The sequence below is a fragment of the Hylaeus anthracinus genome, unplaced genomic scaffold, assembly GCF_026225885.1.
Source record: "Hylaeus anthracinus isolate JK02 unplaced genomic scaffold, UHH_iyHylAnth1.0_haploid 12001, whole genome shotgun sequence".
NCBI classification, from domain to species: domain Eukaryota; kingdom Metazoa; phylum Arthropoda; class Insecta; order Hymenoptera; family Colletidae; genus Hylaeus; species Hylaeus anthracinus.
The window spans coordinates 19,828,233-19,846,103 of NW_026534348.1; the positions used below are offsets into that span (position 1 = coordinate 19,828,233).

Sequence of the window (17,871 nt, forward strand, 5' to 3'; positions counted from 1 at the left end):
GTGTCTATATACTTATGAGCTAGAGTACAAATAAATATTATTTATTTTAATTATATAAAAGGTCTGTCATTAGTTCCCATTTTCTAGGATCTCTTCAGGATGTTACCTTACAAATTATTTTATAAATTAAAAATAAAATATACATATATTTACAATTATAATGTAAAGGTTATACTTGCATGCATAACGTACGATGGAGGTTATTAATTGAATATTTGCCACTTTCTATTTAATCTAGTTGGATACTGTATCGATGCATTTATCTTGCGTGTGCATGTGAAAATCGTTGAAAGTCGAGGTATTTACGCCCCAACACCAACGGTGCGTTGACGTTTCACACGTGTGTTGAATAATGCAGTGACTGTATTTCGAACATCACGGCTTCATAACTTGCTCGAGATTTTTATTTACTTTTTATCCCACTGGGATGAAATATTTTTTTTGTGTCTGCGATCAGAATTGACACGGATACACTGAATTCATGAATGCAATTTATCACTGATCTATGATTTACTACCGTAGAAAAGTTGTGTTTTCAGATGGGTTGAAAGAACAGAATTCATTTATTTTCTCAGAACTCGTTTAACGAGGAAACATCGCAGGATTTACACGCGAAGTTTTCGTATGAAGAGATCTAATACTATTACGGATACCCTCTCATCTTGTCTACCTAGATTTCTGATTAATTCGTGAATGTATAAATAAAGATGAAATAAAATTCCTTAGAAGAATACTAATGATGAAAGGAAATAAAAATCATGTGGTAAAGGGATAAAAATACTATGGTGATAAATATCGTGATAAAGTTTCCGGACGACAAATAATGTTAGTACAATAGCAATTACCCGCTAATTTCTGTATAATTTTCTACAGACTCCGCTGACATTCATGCAAATTCATAGTTTCACGGTTACGGAATGAAAATACCTTTTAACTCTAAACATTGAAACAGCTACAATATTTTTCAAATACTTTTTATACGCTTGCATTGGTTTCTTATATATCTTTCTGAACAAACATCTTCAGCCGACTTATTAACTTTTTCTAAATCGTAGTGTGTGGAAGGTTGGGAAGCATTATCCGTTTAATGTGTGGTATATTCGGCGCGAGGGATTGCGCGCGATCCGTGTAACGACGCGGCCATTGTGGGCCTGATCAATGCCCGGATTGATTAATGTCGAGCCGCGATACGAGTTCACGGAAACGCTTGCACACGCGGAAAGACCGTCAGCTTTCACGGACTCCGACTATGGCGGTTTGGTCATCGAGCCGTTTCACACCGCATGCGGTCATCTTTCGCCAAAGCCGAGTGAACGCTAGGTACTCACGATCAGCGATACGATCTCGTGAGTTTTGGTCCGCAGGATTTATTTGTTGCTTATCACAGCTGGCACGGAGTTTATCGAACGCTGGCCTGATTAGGTAATACTGTCACATCACCAAAAGATTTTGCTATGGAATTTTGCTTTAGAATCTGAGAGATTAAGTCGCGATATGGGACACGGTATTAATTAACGGTATTAATCAAACTTTTGCTCTGAGTTTTTTGAATAAATATTTTTTCAAGATGTAGGAGAACCTTTGTAATTTGAACTTTCAATTTACATATGTAGTAGTTCATACAAGCATTCTAACACTTTCATGCATTAGGTCTCCTTCAAACACTTGGTTCGTATAAAAGGGTTTAACGATATGTTAATGAATTTATATGTAAATTGAGAAAAAAAACATATGTGTTTATCTTTAATTTTATGATATACTTTCTTGAACCAGATAATAATATTTTTTGTAATTCGTGGGTGATCTTGGTTGAGGTTATATGTTTATGCGGTATTAAGTACTAATTCTATCGATATTATACAATTGCTGTATCCTAACTAATATGATTCCATAATAGGCTATTTAGCCTTCTAAGCCACTGGCACTTCTCTTACCTATCCAAAAATTCAATAAAATTTGTTCAACCAATGTGTTACATCGTGATTTTCCATTATTTGAATTTAAACAAATGGATATTTCTTTATGGAATATCATGCCTGACAGGATCAGTTTTCTCCTTTTAATAACGTATTTTGTTGAAACATGTATGCTATTAAGTATATGTTATAATATATATAGATTCAAGCTACTTATGTCTTAAACGTAGTGTATATAAAAATGTTTTATTGCTAACAGATCTCCTCAACACATTCATAGCCCGACTACTCTGCAGCGTATCTAATACTATTGCGCTGTGGCCCACTGTTTATACATATATACAGTTAGTCCCAGACGTATTCATACCTTCTATGTCTGTTGAAGACAATTAATTAAATGATAGGTTTGATGTTTCCAAATTAATTTTTCATTATAAATATATCTATGTGTCAAGTTCATTCGTGTGCATATTTATAATTAAACATTTATTTAGAAATATCGAACTTAGCATTTCATTTAGACAAATTTCCTCAATAGGCATGGAAGATATGAATATTTATAGAACTGACTACAGATCGTGGACTGTAAACATTTTACCAGTATTGATGGATCGTATCACGACCCGCGAAGAGAAGTTAATTTAATAACTATTACTCTCTTATGAATTCTTGAACTTATGTTACCAACATTGTCACGAACGTGAAAGCTATAAAGAAGATTTATTCTTTAATTTCCCCTAGCTCTTTATCCCTTCGTGACGTTTCGTTACGAAGTATAAATTTCTTTCAATCTACAGTGGCGGTCAGAGAATCACGCGAATGATACATATATCAAAACCATTCCAGCACCGTTCTATTAAGATGTTGGAACGTTGCGATAAAATTCTAATAAGGTATTCTATAACCTTTGCCTTTTTCCGTTGCGCTTTTGCAGCGGCTTGGATCAACGTATTTTCCAGTCACGAACGCCTCTCGTTCTGCAACGAATAACTAAATCCGGCACGTTCATTAAAAGCGTGGAGTTATTTAGTTCAGATATATCTCTGCAAGTAGATAGAAGCTATTAAGCAAAGTAGAAGGAAGAATTCTCTTCTTCCCTAGCTTCAATAACACAGCGGAAACGGTGGCAATTGATTCTACCTCTTTAAGATTACATTATTTTCTGCTGTTCGCGAATCTTGTAGTGGAACAGCAAATAGTCTCATTGGAGACAACGGAAAGGAATATTTTTATGAGAACAGAGACATCGTTGAGGATCTGCAGAAATAAAGTAAATTAACATCAAAGTTTCAGTGATTTTGTTACTTCTCGTCCGATATCTTGGTAAGTGAGTGAAATTGTTTTGACTATTAGAAGCGAATAAAAAAAACGAATAGAAAAATTTATTGTACAATTTAATAAATTTAAGTACACATTTTTATTATTAATCTTGCCCTTTGAGATATCAAATTTTTATTTTTACTTCTATAGATGTCTTGAATTGTATACGCTTTATACATTGATATCTATTAAATAATTGTTGATTGTAGCTTTAGTTAGACGCGATATTATAATCAACAATATTGAAACTTTTGATTTTAGTATAGACTATCCCATTTTGAACGAATTCTTACTACTTCCATAACGTCCAATAGTAATATTTAAAAGTAATTCGAAAGTCACGATATTTTTAACCGACTTCGAAAAGGAGGACGTTACTCAATTCGACATGTATATGTATATATATATATTTTTTCTTTTTTTTTAATGTCTGTTCACCGATTAGACCGAGATGACTTGACCAATCGGAATGAATCCTGTTGCATCTTGTAGAGCATGTTCCCCCGGTGATCCTGCTATCAAGACTTTTTGCAATTTGTCATTTCTTACCCGTTTTTTTTTACCAAAAAACCGTGATTTTCAGGTATGCTTGCCGATTACGTCGAGATGGCTTGATGAATCGGAGTGAAACCTCTTGCATCTTGTCGAATATTTCTTCCAGTTGGTCGCGTAAAAGAAACATTTTGTGATTTGTCATTTTTTACCTGTTTTTTTTTTAAACAGAAAAATTTTGTCTTGCTTCTTACTCCGAGACGGATGGATCAATCAGATTGAAACTTCTTGCATCTGGAAGAACATTTGCCATTTGGTCCCATAACAAAACATTTGTCCTTGTCTTATTTTTTACCACTTTATATCACATTTTATCCCAAAAAGCGTACTATTTCACGTATGTTTGGCCAAAAATGTTCCCATTTGCAAAAATTTATGGACACTTTCATTGTTTAAAATCATTGTTGGTGCAAAATTGCTATGCTCTAGTGTAGCTTGACAAGGAATTTACCAAACGCAATCAATCCTTTCACATGTAGTTGCACATGTATTCCTGATAATCCCATTTGCAATTATACAGGGTGTCCAAAAAATGTTGGATGTCCTTGAATGGGGTGTTTCGGGGGGGGGGGGGGGATGATTTGAAACAATTTTTTCTTAACGAAAATGTTGTTCGAGGCTTCGTTAAGGAGATACTGACAGAAACCCCCGACCAATCAGAGTGCGAGTATGTCGGAGGAGCGCCTGCGGAGCCTATGCTACCACTCTGATTGGTCGGGAGTTTCTGTTTCTGGAATATCTCCTTAACGAAGTCTCGAGCAACATTTTCGCTAAGAAAAATTGTTTCAACCTCCCCCCCCCCCATTTCGCGGAACAACCCTTTTCAAGGACCTCCAACGTTTTTGGGTCATCCTGTATATTGCTCATAACTATTGTTTTGCATGAAACCTATTAGTTATACCTTGCCACTAAAAAGAGTGAAATAAAATAATTTTTTAGAAACAAATTTTACCGACTTCAAAAAATGTACAGTGAAAAGTATGAAATAATTTCTAGTTAATTTATATGAATACGCACTAGCTCTAGATATAATTGCTTAAAAGTATGGGAAAATGCAGTGAAAAGTGTGAAATAATTTCTATTTATACTGCATTATTATTCACCATCGTGTGATGAATTTGGTTAAATTATTAATTACATCATATTAAATGCAATTCACCTTTCTTGGAGGCGGCGCAAAATTTAAAATTAAGTATATTCAAAATTGCCAAACTTGGTTTAACTTTCTGTCGGAGAAACAAAAAATATGGTCTTTAATTATTGCTATCATTACATCCACTTTAGACATCATATTCATTAACACTATTCAATATCGCCGCCCCCACCAAATACTATCCCAAACCTATTCATACAGTATTTCCATGGAGAGAGTTTATACATTAGCAGTAATCTATATTGCCGTCCTTCCCCTCCAAAAAAGCCCCAAATCTACTCAAACTATATTTCCGTATACATATTATATACATTAACTATTAATTCCACATAGACAATAAACATGTATACATTGACAGCATTCAATATTGCCGCCTCTACCAAAAGCTAACCCAAACCGGAATTAAAAATTTTTTACATCCGCGCCGCCTCCGAAAAAGGTGCATTGCATTTAATATGATGTATTTAATAATTTAACCAAATTCATCACACGATGGTGAATAATAATGCAGTATAAATAGAAATTATTTCACACTTTTCACTGCATTTTCCCATACTTTCAAGCAATTATATCTAGAGCTAGTGTGTATTCATATAAATTAACTAGAAATTATTTCATACTTTTCACTGTACCTTTTTTGAAGTCGGTTAAATTTTTTTTCCAAAAAATTATTTTATTAATAAAATTTACACATTCATTTCAACTCTAATGGACACTAAAAAGGACCTATAATGATATGGTTAAAACTTAAATTGAAAAAAATCAATAATCCACTTTAAGAATTAATACTTTTGTTCCTAATCCTGGATAAGTAATTATTTGAATGACGTAATGATTTTGTTTATAGCCTATATTGTTTATAGCTTGTTCATTACCTTCATTATCTTCATATAATTATTTGTCCTTGCTCTACCACCACTCTTTCTTTAAACAATGATTTTTTAAAAAGAGCTAGCAACAATTAGGTGTATCGATATTTAACAAAGAATATTCTCCTCTGATTGTATAATAAAATTATAATATATTCCTAAAAGAATATAATATAATTTATTGTACATATTAACGAATAACTGTACTTTTACTGCTCACATTTCCAAAAAGTATACTCACCTACTTATAAAAAATTGCATTTAGCGAACACGACACGCATGGTTTTATATTCGACGGGCCCTTCTCGCAGAAGAGATGGGTGCATTGACTCATGAACATTTATTATATCTAATTTGCTGAATAACTCACAACAGAATTGGGAGTGCAGTTGACAGGGGTAAGTGTTAAAGGAGGCTGGGCCCCCCTTCAGGCACGGGAGTCCTTATTATGGTCGCACTGAGAACCTGCCTCCATTCGCTGCGGGTGGCATACACGGTGTACTGGAAATTCGCGTGAGCTCTAGAGTCCACTCGCTATGGAATAACGATTCACTTCCCCTCGATAATAACACCACGGTGATTTGACGTTTCCTTTTCGTCGACTTTTAGCGAGTGATTACACAACATTCTTTGTGATGGGAAACGATGAGAAAAAGGGAGATTGAATTAATGACGGTGAGTTGTTCGAAACAATTACTGCATTCGCATTCTTTTCTGTCAAGTCTTCAAAGAGACGCCAATCGAGCCAGTAAGATCAATTTTCTCTTTGCAGACTTTCATACATTCGTTGTTTTGATAACTTCTTGATAGCATATCTAAAACGATAACAAACTTTTGGTTAGTTCCGCAAATTTATTTTGCACTGTAAGTAGTAATCGATTTACTCATATGGAATTACTAATATAGCCTTTTTTTTGTGGTTGTAGAAGCAATTTCAAATTAGAAAATTTATAAATTGGATTAAGTTTAAGTCATATTACTTTATTTTTAATAATTCATTCGTTGTTAACATTATGAATTATTTTAGGTAATGATTGATACAACTGTCACTGATAATTTTATTTTTGGGTAATTTGAAATACGAATTAGAAATTTTCCTACCAGAAATCATTTTACGATCAAAATTTATTTGGGAATATAAATAGATCTTAACTATACCTCTTAACATTGTAAACATTCGTATGATTGGTACTTTTCACTTTGACATTCCCACGTAACATCTTCGTTTTTTACCTGCTACAGGCTATGAAATGCGATTCCCTTCACCTTAGTTATATCATCACCATGTGTCAGATTCCGAAGGTCAGATACAAGAGAATTTAATCGTTGGCCGCGATATGACGGTATCGTGATCTAGACGATGAAAATCGAGAAGTTCGTTTATCGGGGCGCCAACTGCGAAACTCGTGCTTTTCCCCCTCATAGACAATACAGACATTCTATTCACGCAAGTCAGTCGATTCTACCTGAAGCAGGAAGCTCGTAAATGTCTTCATTAAAGCGTCACTTTGTAATCAAGTTGTCTGCTCTGTAATTAAGATAAGCGTTGAGGGCCTAGATGTTTGCTAAACGTTATTACCTTTAGTGGGGGAAAGAGTCCATCAACGAAATGCCATACTTCGCGCCTCATAAATTTATTCAGGGAGCTGAGCGTAATCATTGAGATGGAGGTTTGCATAATGTGGCAGCTTGACTTAAAATGAAACGAACGAACACATCGTGTAACAGAGTAATGCACGGTTAAACAGTTAAATGATTTAAAGTTTCCGTCGTTAGGGATTTTTACACTAAGATTTTTATTTGACGTAAAGAGTTTGAGTACAGTAGAGCTCTTTTAATTAGAAGATATAAATAGTTTTCTGGGTATATATAATTAAGTCTCAAAGATTGTTAACGATTATTGCATTCTGATTGTTTGTGAAGCTTAAACAAAAGATCGTTGATCCTAGCGTTTCTGTTGAGAAAGTAACAGTATCCATATGTACAGAAATGCAATAACAATAACATATAAGTGAAATAATTAATGGTAGCATTAAAACAGAGCATATTAGTTCAATAATACACAGTGTTCCTAATATAACGACCCAACGCTAATGAACTTTTCACAATTCGATTTTCTATATGTAATACGCATTGCAACAATAATTAATAAACTAGAGGAAACGTAGATACAGATCAGTCGCCTTTAAATGTACCAAAATCAGTCCGTTCTCTGCCTGGTCTGATCAGTGACGTTTGCTTCTACTCTCGCGTCGAGAAAGGCAGCACATGGGTTGAACATGTTGTTATTCGCAGAAATGACGAGTAAACCTAACATATTAAGATTTACCCGAATTTTCCATTGCAGAGTTCAACACTAGTTTGTATACTATGATATATTTGATTACAAAGTTCATTTTATAATTAAAATAAAAAAAATAATAGATAAACGGTAGTTTATCTTACCTTCGTTGCACACAATTGTTATCTCAATACTAAAATATCCCATTATGAAATAATTATATTATGAAAAGTTGGTAAAAAATTGGGTCAACAATAACGCGGTATTCCCAAGCGGTCACCCATCCAAGTACTAGCCGCGTCCTACGCTGCTTAACTTCGGTGATCAGACGAGAACCGGTGGTTCCAACGTGGTATGACCGTTGACGTATTATTCTACTGATTCTCTGATAGTAATACGTACCGATTGTGGGCAATATTATGATAGAATAAAAGATAAATGAAAAAGAGCGAATCACTCATTACATTGAACTATCACGTTATAATTCTGTCGCGGTGAGATATACCATTCTCTAAATTACACTCTACTTTATATTCAAACAATACTAGACACTTGTGTACTCGATTATTAATTGTAAATTGATGGTATTAATAATATGTATCCCCTACGGAGGACCAGGACAGGTCTGAAGATTTATTATTCGGTTTTAGGTAAAAACTTTCCAAAACACCGTCATAAAACTCAGAACCAACGATCATTTTCTATTAGCAATGTAAAAAGACACATTAATTAATATGAATTTCTTTACAACTACGATTGTAAAATCATAGTTGAAATTTAAATGTACTCTGACATTATTGTATATAGTTGGTCACTGTTAGGCATTCTATTTTGGACGACTCAGCCATTATAAATAAAAGTAGCAAAAAAAAGAATTGTGCCAACGATACGCGGTATTCCCAAGCGGTCACCCATCCAAGTACTAACCGCGCCCTACGCTGCTTAACTTCGGTGATCAGACGAGAACCGGTGGTTCCAACGTGGTATGATCGTTGACGTTTTGTTCTTCTAAATCTCCGACAGCAATACCCACAGATTGTGGGCAATATTATGATAGAATAAAAGATAAATAAAAAACAGTGAACGATTACTTGGATCACTTTTGAGTAAATCAACCAAGATATCACTTTCTAGATATTCCACCGAACCTTATTCATCCATACCGGCCACGTACCTCCGAACAGAAAACAGTAGGGCGCCCAGCGCAATTGTAATCAATTATACAAAGTTATACTAAAACAGATGTGCTTCTGCTTCGGATCGAAGCAACGATCGTCACGTGCTTTGGACCGTTCCCATGTGCCCCGCAACTAATTACCAAGAAAACGACGGCGGCAAGTGGATGTTTAGTACGTGCCACGGCTGCAATGTCCACCGTTACCTACGTAGGGAACCTGTTCCGCGGGTACCCGTTACAGGAAACATTAACAGCGGTTGCCCCGCGGTGCCACCGAATTAATGTCATTATTTATGTCCGGAACGTAACGGCCACCGTCCCGAGGAGACCGCGACATTATCATTGCCGTCGTTATTCCGATTCCAGTTATCATTACGTGATCATTACGGATGTCGGCGTTGTTTGTCACGCGAGAGAACTCGTTATTTTAGCGTTTCCTGCCGCCCCGTGGATTCCCTGAGTCCCTTCGTTCCGCCAGTCTCGTGTTACCCTTTGGATCCTGTTTCTGCGGGAGATTGAGCTGCTGACGCGGTCGTTCGTTCGTCCTTAATAAGGTGGGAAACGGTGGGTTAACCGGAGCCGCGAAGGGAATGCATCGGGGCTGATTCGTTGTCGTCGCACGGTGATGCGTCGCGGTGAAGGATGCGTCTGGTCTCGTCTGCAAGAAGAGATACGATGCCACTAGATTGTCTCGTTCTCGCGAAGAGATACGGGATCGTTCAACCAGCTCTATCACGGGAAGACACCGTTGCCACTGTTTCGGGAAAATTTGTTTTTTCACTGTGTCCACTTTATGATGCCCTCGCGACGATGGCTGGCGGGAAATTAATCCCTCTGACACTATAACGAGTTTCGATGCTACGGCTATACGTTACTACTGCAACGTGGAATGGTAGAAGCTTTGTAGTAAATTTTATTTCAGATAAAAATGATAAACAATTTGAGATAATGAAACAATTCAACTACGTTGTTTTTACCTTAGGCAAATTTTCTTTCAGATGAAAAAGAACAATTTGGAATGATAAAACTACTTTATTTTGATTTTAGATATAACTTATGAAAAGTATATGTATTTTATTTTATGAGTTTACCTACATTTGATTATTTTTTCTATAGTTAGTTTGTTCAATTAATCCTAAATATAATTTGACGTTTAAATTCTATATTTTGCATAATTGAGAGCATCGAATACCGTACTTTGAATGATATTTGAACCATAAATAGGCGATAGAGAGGGGCTATTTTACAATGTAACGAGGTTTACTCTCGGAACTGTTCTCATTTCAAACATTTCGTCGGGGAGATAACAATATTGCAAAATCTATCATTGTAGCAAATTACAATGTTCTCTCCACCAATCTATTTAAGCAGTGTTTATATATTTACCTTTGTATAATATGTGCGTGTGAGCTTCTGTGCGGGAGGTACTGTGAAGTAATCTGTATAGATACCTGTATGCGATAGATATAACAGAATCAGAAATTATGGGAGCAATTGTTTCAGGAAATATTTAATCTAATACGAAATTCAATAGAAAATTATTACAATTAATAGCCAAATAATGTTACGCTTCAAAAACGAATTATTTATTCGTTCAGGGAAATCAACACTTAATTATTTTAAAATAACATCTGACGAAATAATTGGGCAAGAAGGACCATCTATTAGATGTATTAATATGTGCTGCTTTTTCTAAATAATGGTCCCATATTTGATGTTTTATTAAATTGTAATAGAAATGAAAGACTATTTGATTTCCTTCGTGACAAGGTGCAACATTTAAATTAGGATATCTAAATATCTCCTTAGGACTAAGTTAATCTTTTTAAAGAGATACATGATACGTTAATAATTCAAGAACCATGTAAGGTATTTTGAATTTATACAAATACGTTTGGGTATGCATATATTTATTTAAAGACACAACATGCGGTTTTCCTAAAAAAAGACTGCTGTTGGTTCCACGTGGTCGAGAGGCAAAATGCTTGCGGAATGTGCCGCAAGTTTTAACTCGCTCGCTGACGCAATGTGTATTCCATTTCACGTGGCGAGTGAGATGTTTCATTCGAATTTTGTTTCGTGCACTGCAATTCGAAGTAATTGGATTAAAACGACGTTTCGTTTGATCGAAGCACGTAGCTCAGAGCCGTGTCATTTTTAATTCATAATTCATAGTTCTGAAAGTTCTCTATAATCCGTGCAGAAATTAAGTAATTTATTTAAGAGGGATTTCTACTTTCCTATCTAGGAAAATAGGTATTGTTTGGGACGTAAACTAAAATAAAAACTACTTAATAAAAATAAATTGAAACTTCACTGACTATGTTACTTATGTTTCGATAATATATAAGAATTTCTTCAAAACTGTTAATAAAATAATAGAATTTTAAAGTGATATCTTAAATAGTTTTCGAAATATTTGTAATTTAATCTCGTATAATTTTATCTCGTGCATCGTGCCTCCCCCTCATAACTGTGTTAATTTTACAAATTTTTATAATGAAACTTAAAGTGTGTATTCTTAAAGGTACATACTTTTATAAAATTAACCAAAAATTCAATTTTTTTGACTCAACAAATTAGATAGCTTCCTTAAAAGAACTTATGAAATTATACTTATCTAACTTATTGTAGATATTTTGTTTTAAGAAAGACCACATTCTTGTCGAGAACATAAACACTTAGATAGCAACAAGCATGAAGTCCATTATTAATTTTAGTAGAAGTTTTCCTCAACCTCTTAATGGTAGAACTTGGTCATCCTAATGCCTTGTTGCAGTAGAATGTCATAGAAAATTTTTAACGGTACAGAAAGCTTTCCTCCACATCTTTTGCAATTAGCTGGAGCGAGTATCGTGCCGTCTACATGAAGTCGATACGAATAATCGCAATATCCGCTGTTCCGCGATTTTTCCCGCGTAGTCAGCGTTTCGACGTATCTTCACCATTCAGACACGCGTCTCTTAACTTATGCATTGAATTTCAAATAGTGCGCTGCTCCTTCGATGAAATTCGTCTGCCGCCCCGCGCCCCGTTTCAACGCCGACGGGTCGTTAGGCTCAGCGGCTTAACAAGCCCCGAGAAAATGTTTTATCGGTCTGCGTCGTTTCTGCAGGTGCCAGCCTCGACAAACTTCTCCGCGAAACGATCGATTCTTCTTTTTACGACAATCCGGAACTTTCGGTGGCAGTCGAACTGTTCGAGAGAACGACCGATTTAATAATGCTCCCTGAAATTGATGGAACCGGCGCAGTTGACCAGTTTCGACTTGCCTTACAGCGTTCGATCAAAATCGTGGCTTGGATATCGGGAATTCGATTAGCAGTGACAATATAGACACTGCGCCGGAAAGAGAGACGCGCTGGTCGAAATAACTTGAAATGCGCGTGATTTTCCTCGCAATTGCTTCACGATATTGCTATTTATCGGAATGGAAATCGAACTCGTCGATCGGATAGAATTGTTTCCTATGTATTCTGTATCAGTTGCTTGTGATTAGAAATTTTTACCAGATAAGAATTTTCATCACTTCTGGTGATAACTCAATGTGCGCAATCACTATTTAGTAATTCCAAGATTAACGAGGAAGTGATACAAAGATGAATACGTATAGTTTTCTGATAGTTTTGTATAAATGTAATGGGGATAACTTTGTTTATAGAATAAAATTCTATGAAACTATTAAATACAGTAATTTTATACCTAATTTTATTCAATATACAACTCACTTTAATCATGATAAATCTTTTAGATTTGATTGTCTTCTTTTGTTCGTTGAACCTTCTCCTTTCGCAGTGTTTAGGGGAATTGCTTTTTTCGGGGACTAAAACTTGGTTTCTTTATCACTTTTTATTTAGAAAATTATGCAAGACATTAATTTGAAATTTTACACACGTTTTATCACTACTTTAGTATTATATACCAATTTTCCCAAAAATATAAATGTTACAGGCCGATGACCACGAGGGCGCGAAATAGGCATTGGCTGATGATAGCCATAATTGCTGTCTAAATAAACTGAATTAAAAAATTCTCTCTCCAAGCTCTATAATTTCAGAAATTTCATGAAGTTTTACTTGAAATTTTGTACAATTGCTATTCAGGGGCTGTATTATAAAATTCTGTCATCAAAAAATTAAGTTATTGGCCATAAAAAAAAACAATTTCATCCTTAATCTCTGATAATTACATTTCATTTACATCTCTGCTGACAAATACAGTCGTTAAATGAAACGAGTAAAATAATAAACAGTATACATACTATTTGATTTGATCGATGAATTCTCGAAGATAAACACATTTCTTTCAATGGATCATTCTATGCACGATTTTCGACTTTCCATGACGATAAGTTTTCGTTTCGTTTGGATGTCCGCGGTGCGATATTTCTCTCATGAATCGGGATGAGATAAAATGTCCGGAAAAAAGGAGGTTCGATCATGACGGAATTCCCAGAGGATATCTAAGGAACCGTGAAGCTTCGAGGTGAATAAAAAATTGTTGGCGGTGGCCGACGTCGAACGCCCCGCTCAAATATGCACCCCACGATTCTTTACGGGTCGTCACTGCCGTGGGACCTCTTATAATTTTCAAACGAAGGATTAATCGACTGGCAGAAACATTAACTCTCCGAAACCGGCGGGTCACCCTCGCATAAATAATAAATGTCTCTTTTCGTTCCGGGCCGCTTTAAAAAGCCACGAGAAAAACGATACACGCGACGGCGACTCGGCCGTGGCTAATGTATGAAAGAGTTATTAGGCGACTCTATCAAACGTGCGACCTAATCGATGCAGTAACTGTAGATTCAACGAGAAGATAATGCGTCGAGCTGATGCGTTTGCCAAATGGTCCGAACGTGCACGTTGCAACGATGAGAAATTTAACGAGAAAATTTATTCTTATTCTTTGTTCAATCGTGCTTCTAATTAAATTGCAGAATTTATTGAATTTTAAGGATATTCGAATATGCGTTTTTATTTCAGCGTTTCTGTTTATTGGTTTAGGTGTTCTTCTGTAAATTAGACATAGATTTCATATTACATTGATCTAAGTGAAATAATGTACACATGTAACAGACAGTTGGAAAACTGTATGTGCGTTGACTATGGCATTGTGATTTCAAAAAAATGTATCCTTTTTAATTAAAACTGAAGAAAAGACAGAAGTTCAGTATTTTTAAGAGTTCTGGAATTTAAACTTTATTTCTGAAAACAGTTTTCGTTTAAAATTGGTAAAGACGACAAACATGAAGGGGTAGTATTTCTTTTAATATTTTCAAAACTATTCAAATGATGATTTATACCTTCCCTACTTTTATGTGGACACTATATTTCAATATCAAAAAGGAAGATGTAGAATGTTATGGATACATGAACTATTACAAAAATCTTATAAAAATGAAAATGCGTTAATATTTTAGCCTTAATATCCTGAATAAAAATTAACTGTTTGTAATTGAAATACGATATCTACCGCATCACTGGAGTATTGAATATGTTATCACTTCTACCCCGGTTAATATTAACGTTGGGAAAATGTTATTGGCTGTTTGCTGACTAGCTATTCAATGGTCTACTATTACGAGACACAACAAAGCAGTACTATTGTACAAATTGGGTCAAATTTACGCTTGAATTCGGTATCGTGTATATAGGTAGTTAAACTCCAGGGAGTTGGGTAGTGCAAAATCGACATGGGTATTGAATTGACCCTGTGTAAATCAAGCATTATGGTTGCGTTGGTTGTAAAAGGTCTTTCTACGCGAGCAGCTGCAGCGAGAATAGAATTGAACTAATCGACTGTATCAGGATTATTAAAAAGTAATGAAGAGACGACAGATTAGTTTGTACAAAATATATCAAGCCTGTTAGTATTGAACAAATAGGATTTGCTTATTACAATCTATCCTCTGTTTATGGTTATAACACAAAATACTATTGAACAATTCTGAAAGATCGGGTACAAGAAAACGAGTTTCGTCTTCAATTTCTGAAAGTACGTATCTTTATAGAAACGTAAACATGCGTACTTAACTGTTTTGTATACATTGATTTTGGTTAATTTGGAAAAATTCTTAAGATGGAAGCTACATATTTTTATTGAATTTATGTAACGTCTATATTACACTTGTTACCAGAGAAGGAAAAAGATCATACCAAGAGGAATTAAAAAAATATAAAATATACTCAACTTTAGGAAGTAGTGTAAAGGACGTAGTGCAACTAAAAGGTGATATAAATACTAAATTCAGATATAATGTAGAGTTTATTAAGTTTTAACTGGAATAAATGAATACGTACACTTTAAAATATATCTTAGAAAATTTCAAATGAAAATATTAGAAAAACTTCTTCACCTACCTGTTACGCAAAGTCCGAAAGTATTGGTTTAATCGACTTCACGGTACAGAATATTCTTGTATGAATTATGCAACATGTACTAAGTGTCAGATTTTCTTATAACATTTTTCTTCATCTTGCACTTTTAGCGAATAAACTAAATTCTTCCTGTAACTTGCTACAATTTCCCCAAGATTAAGAATTTTCAAAGTCAGCCACGCTTTATTTGAAATAACATATATAAGAATATTCTATGAAAATTTGAAGTCAATTGGACTAATACTACCTGAGATCCCACGATGACTACCACATGAAAATCCTGTTACGGCGCCATTTGCCAATATTTTTCGATACAAATTTTACAAGAAATTCTTTGAAATGTGTATATTCATATATTGAAATTAAAATTTTCTACATTATTTTAACTCTCATTTTAAATTTTTCCAAAATTTGCATGTTAGGGTTTGTTAAGAGTAATTTTACATTTTAAATTCAAGTTCTCCTCCTACATATCCCAACAGCTGTGAAATCACACATATTTTATCATATTTCTGTACGATGCAATACACCAGAAATTTCACAAACGAAATCGTGTATATAATTTAGACGAATGAGCGTGCAAACCGTTTTCATCGGCACTGTACGGAGCGTAATGTGTTCCGTTTTAGCCGGTGCTAGCGTGAAGCTTAACGAGGCATATTCTATTCCCGAGGCGAACGAAATTACACGTATTCCGTCTAACAAAACACCACGTAATCCTGAGCCCCGTTTTAATCGCTGCGTCAGACGGCACGGAAATTATAACCACGCCAGGTAAGGATTCACCCTATGCTGGATCAATGGCGCACCACCCCTCCGAACCCCTCCAGCGGCGAACGGAACCAGCCAAAAGCTTGAATCGTATCAGTTTCGCGTATCTGTATTCATTTAATTTAAAATCCCCGTCGGAGGAGGTCAAATGCGATAGAAAGAGCGAGGTACGGGCATAAGGGGTTGAAATCTGAATTGCAGATGGGCTTTGCTTCCCCTACGGTCCCTGCCTCCCTTGTGTTTTGCGTCTCCCTTTCTCACGCGATCTGGTCTTCTCTTATCTCGCTGATTTCCGTGCGTTCGCCCGCGTCTCGTCGCGCTTAAATCAGTTTCACTTCAAGTTAGCGCCATCATTTACTTGTCGAGCGTCGCCCCTCCACCTCCTCCCTCATCGCTGGATGATTCTAGCAATAATCGATTCAATTTACGCATTTATTACGGGACGCTGGGAACGTTAATGGTATATTCATAAGGCAATATTTTGCCAATGCTAATGACAAATAGGCAATGAAGTCGTTCGGTATAATCGAATAATAACTCTTTAACCGCAGTTCAGCCGGTGGTTACATTATACCGTCAACGCAAACTTTCGATGCACCTCCGGGGTATCGTTGATAAAGTGCTCCACGATATATCACTCAATTCCGTTCAAACCGCGAATTGGCCGTTCCGTGGTCTCATTAAGGGTGCAGTCTTGCCTGTCGCTTATGCAAAATAGTTTTCTGGAACTTTCTTATGGGTTGGGGTCTTCAAAGTGTGCACCTTCGAGTTATTATTGAATACTTTAGTTGTGAAGATGAAGAAGGTACAAGATTTTACTGTGCGATGTTCAAGTATAGTATAAGTAAAGAAATTTAACACAATGTTAATAGCGGTTACGACAAGTTTAAAATAATTATTATGTCATCGTTATCTATTGTTACACCAAGTGGCAAATTCATCAAAACTTTGTATAAACTACTCTTAAAGTTTGAACTCCTGAATGAAATACATTGCAAATGAATACGTTTAATTCTTTTTCTTGAAGAAAATTCCTGAATAATATGACCTAGATTGATTTTTTTGGATGTTCATGCCTCTTAATGTCACAATAGAAAGTTAATTACTATAAATAACATAAATTATATAAATTACTGAACAAAAGTCATGAAATTACTACAAATAATTTTCGTTGGTCAAATTCAAATTTTAACACTTCAGACAGATTTTGTTCACTACTTATTATGGATGATACAAAAAAAATATACTTCTATATTTTGTTTCATACTAATGATGATACAGCGAGGAAATATCACACACTAAATTGGAATGATGAACTGTAAGATCTCCTTTAAAATTCGAAGTTTCGATGCCTAAAAAGGGATAAATGTTAGTTTTTTTATCTCGAACTCGTCGACGTAAACAATAAGAGCATAAGAAGACTGTCCCGATCCTTGCGAGTTACTCTCGATT

The 17,871-nt window shown here is 35.2% G+C and overlaps 2 non-coding genes across 2 annotated transcripts; both read right to left on the minus strand.

Moving 5' to 3' along the window:
• Window positions 1–8,337: 8,337 nt before the first annotated feature.
• On the minus strand, window positions 8,338–8,457 carry LOC128891486 (5S ribosomal RNA). Its single transcript, XR_008460838.1, has one exon. It is a non-coding gene; the product is annotated as a 5S ribosomal RNA (ribosomal RNA).
• A 512-nt stretch (window positions 8,458–8,969) lies between these two features.
• On the minus strand, window positions 8,970–9,088 carry LOC128891482 (5S ribosomal RNA). The gene has a single exon (XR_008460834.1). It is a non-coding gene; the product is annotated as a 5S ribosomal RNA (ribosomal RNA).
• Window positions 9,089–17,871: the final 8,783 nt, after the last annotated feature.